The 4,178-nt window shown below is 50.0% G+C and overlaps 1 long non-coding RNA gene across 1 annotated transcript; it reads right to left on the minus strand.

The window, feature by feature from the left end:
* Window positions 1–335: 335 nt before the first annotated feature.
* LOC131481203 (uncharacterized) lies at window positions 336–3,681 on the minus strand. The gene is made up of 2 exons (XR_009246124.1): window positions 3,409–3,681; window positions 336–732 (listed from the first exon to the last, which is right to left on the minus strand). It is a non-coding gene; the product is annotated as an uncharacterized LOC131481203 (long non-coding RNA).
* Window positions 3,682–4,178: the final 497 nt, after the last annotated feature.

Here is a 4,178-nt window from a genome sequence, read left to right on the forward strand (position 1 = left end):
GCTTTCCACAGCTCACACCTCTACATCTCACTCTTGCTATTCTGACAACCTGAAAGCCTCCTCAGCTTCTCATAAGCCAGGAGCCTTACAATTCTCCCTCTCAGCTGACGAGCAGGCAGATGTCTTCCCTGTGACCACACAGCTTCCCTGTTCTAGTGATGCTGGACTGGGAGAGCTGGTGATTATGAGCTCGCAGGTAGGTTCCAAAGCTGGATGCCTGAGAGCACCCCCACCATCCAGGGAAACATCAGCTGTGTCTGAATTATTTGGAAACATGCTAGTTAGTAGGCCAGCCAGTGTTACGCAACAGGGCCCCATAAAAGCTTTCCTAGCGGTCATTTCTGTGCCATTGTTTATTCAGGTTTTAACCAGTGCTTTTGCCTCTCTCCTTGCATTTGTTTCTCATCTATGGAATTCATTAGCTTCTCTTCATTGCTGCCAAGGATGGCGGTGACCCATGGCACACTGTTCCTTACGGATAATCACGGAAAGACCTTGACGCACTATCAGGCCCAGTAACCTGGCTGCCTTGTTTTACAAAACTGTGAGAAGCAGAAGGTGGGGAGGCCCCAAAAGCATCTTTGTGTAAACTGCACTTGGAGCTTGGAATTTCCAGGGGGGCAGAGCATCTTGCTCAATTGTTTAAGATTGTAACTCTGAAGATAGGTGCATCAAACACTGGATGGTCCAATTTGTGGAAAATTTCCTGAGGCGTTGTGCGTCAACCAGAGTCTGTGGAGTGGCAGGACGTGTTCCCAATAAGGAATTGGAAGCTCTGAGAGGCCAAGGTCGCAAGGCTCTGTGGAGTGGACTATACCACCCAGTCTGCCTGGCAGAGAGCAGAAAATGCCAGCAGCCATCAGCCCCAACAGCCCCTAGGAGAATGATTGTAAAAGTCTGGGCAGATTACTAGATGTGACCTTTTAACATTTTATTTTAAAGATTTATTTATTTAACAGATTGAGTTAGCGGGGAGAGAAAGAGTCCACCAACTGGCCCCAGTGGCCAGGTCAAGGCTGAGCTGAATGAAGCCAGGAGCTTCATCCAAGTTGCCTACGTGGGTGCAGGGGTCCAAGCACTTGGGGCATATGCTACTTTCCCAGATGCAAGAGCATGGAGCTGGATCAGAAGTGGAGCAGCTGGGACTCAAACCAATGGCCATAAGGCTGTGGTGTAACCCAGTTTGTCACAATGCCAGCCCCTAGGCACCATCATTTGAACAGCAGCATGGTAGCATTGAAGTATTTGGAAGGTAGTCAACATGGGACTTGAGAATGATGAAGGAGAGTGCTGGAGGCTGTTTGGTTGGATAACAACACCAACCTTGATCTTGGACAGTGCAAAGCACTTCCCCAATTTTCTGGTTTGATCCTGAATTCCATCTGAGACTGGCAGGAAGGTTTTGTGACAATGAATTTGAAAAAGGTCCACCTTCCTCCATGTTTCTTCACCTGATCCCCCACGGGCCAGCTAGTTGTGCCCCTGATCTAGGATTCCATCCTTGAGCCTAGGTCTGCCTGTAGCTGTAGGCATCATGTGTTCCATTTTCCCACCAAGTGAGCCTGCTTACCTCAGAGGGAGATGCCTTTTACTGCCTGCGAAGGTGTTTTACTAACTCAGCTAACGTCCACAGGGGCTCATTGGCGTGCAGCTCCTGGGTCAGCCAAGGAACACAGATGCAGCTGCACTGAGTGTGGGGCTGTGAGGGTCTCAGGAGGCGAGAACCCGGCTCTCCTCCGCAATGCTGGCTTTCAACAATCGAACCTTTCTACGTACACAGTTTTCAGCCTCTGTTTGGGACACCTGCTCCCAAGTCAGAACACCCCATTTGAGTCTCAGCATCCCTTTTCCCACTTCCCAGCTTCCTGCCAGTGTACACCTTGGCCTGCTGTCAGCCATGTGGGAGAACCAGCTGGAATTCTCCGCTCCCGGCTTTGGCTTGGCCATCCTGGCTATGGAAGGCATTTGGTGGGGAAGGGTGCAAGTCAGTGGATGGGAATTCTGTGTATTTGTCTGCTCTGTCTCTCGAATAATAATCCTTTTTTTAATCCATGTGCAGCCCAGGAGATGTTCGCCAGGCCTGGGTAGCCAGGTGTCTCTTGGCCTACTGAGGCCGCCATGCCACAAGACTATCAAAAGGAAGTGGGAAGCCGTGAGCTGGGGCTAAGGCAGAAGACAGGTCCATAACTTGCACAGAAATTGGGGTCAGGGATGGGATGGAGTGGCATCTTCTGATCTCTCCTTACACAACCATCACATTAAGGCTTCTGGAATGGATTCTGTCACTCTTCTGTGTTGTGAACTGGTCTGCCGGTGTGCCCCCACTCACACTTCGGCAGAGAAATCCCTTGCTGCCTGCAGAATCTGCCTTCTCTGGCCCACTCAGGCTCATGGGTGCTGGCAGGGAATGTCCTTCCTCCAGCTCCTCCAGACTGGGTCACATCCCCTGCTTTCCAAAGGAAGCTGCACCTCCCAACCCTCTCAGCCTCTTATTCCACACTGCCTTTCATTGTGCAACCATCACTGATGATGCTCACCCACCACCCTCTCCCTAGAGGTAGGGATGCTCTCTGATGTGGTCCCTGGTGCCCTCATGGTGCTCAGTATGTGCTCAGTGATCAGTCATACCTGTGACGCAGAGACTGGCTCCAGCACTGCAGGTTGAGGTCCCCAGGGCCAGATTTGACTGTGTCATCTATGAGTCCCGGTGTAAGTAGAGGGTCCCTGATTGGTAAGCTATTGAGAATTTCCACACAGCAAAAGTGGAGTGATAAAACCAAGTAGGGTCCCTTCCGAGCACACAGGATCCCTGTGTGACTCATAGGACACAGGCCCATGCAGCTGGCCCTTACCACCTTGCATGTATTCTGACAACTGTTCCAGCCAGAGCATTCTCCATGATGCATACACATTGCTTGTGCCCAGATGGACACAGCATAAGGGAACAAGGCAGACAGACTCAGTGAGTAAATGGGGGCCATCTCTGAGAAACCTGAAGAAGGTACCAAAAACCATTATATCCCTGCCATGAGCCAGGGACCTGACATTGTGCAGGAGGTGGTGGGGGTGGGGTGCAGAGGTGGCAGAGCAGGTGTCATCTGGGATGAGTCTGGATTGGTATTTGTAGGGAACCAGCAGCCCTGACTCTGGAATATTTTCTGTTCTGCAAGGTGACTAGGGATCTGCAACAGGTAAGGGCAGAGATGTGGGGACAGGAAATGGTGGCCGGGGTGGGGGTGGGAGGGTTGTGAGTCACATGGCTGTGACTTGTCACATGGGGAAGCCCAGGGCCTTTCCCATGAGCCAACTGAAGGAGGGAGTACTCAGTGACATGATCAACAATGCAGGGCAGGTATCCATGGATACGAGATGCAGGGGCTGGCCCTGTGGGTCATAGAGGTACGTTACCTGCATAACGATGTGAGTGGTTCCTCACAAGAGCCCTCCGAGATGAGTAGTCTCATGGTCCCAGACAGGAGGACTGACTCAGCCATGGGTGACAGAGTGAGTCAGTGGCAGCCAGAGAGGGTGCTGGCACTGGATCCTGAGCAGCCTTGCAAGATATGGATTGTAAAGATGCAGGGCTGCTCTCCTGAGTGAGGCTCTGGTTTTGAATCGGCCCATTGCCCTGGTGTCACAATGGCTCCCTTGAGGTGTGGCTGGTTGGCTATGGGAAGATGTGTGTAGCTAACTTTTCAAATCACATTATTATGCACAGTGAACTCCTTTACAAAAACTGGTCACCACAGATGTACGGTTAGTGGGTTTGGGCTTAATGCCCTTATCATTAACATTTTCCCCCAAAATTAACAAGCACCATTAGCTGGTACTGACAATTGTCTCTCTCTGACTTTCTAACAGAAAAGGCACCCTTTGAATCATTTCCCTTTTTGCACTAGCGCATGTCAAAAGCAGCTGAACTTATTTTTCCCCTCTTCAAATTCTGCAAAAATCCAAGTTTGTGATGCCAAGTTTCAGAACGCAGCGAGTTTTTATGGTCTAGTTATAAACCCTAGAAAAACAAGGTTTATAGGAAATGTTGACACAACCTTAACTAAAGTGGTGCTAGCTGACACCTCTATATTTTCAATTTGGGGATTTCTACTGGGAAAATATAAACGCTAATTCAGCAAAGGAAACCAACTATAATAATAATGAAGTCGTAGTCTTCTCTTTCA

Source organism: Ochotona princeps, chromosome 10 (genome assembly GCF_030435755.1).
Source record: "Ochotona princeps isolate mOchPri1 chromosome 10, mOchPri1.hap1, whole genome shotgun sequence".
Classification (NCBI taxonomy): domain Eukaryota; kingdom Metazoa; phylum Chordata; class Mammalia; order Lagomorpha; family Ochotonidae; genus Ochotona; species Ochotona princeps.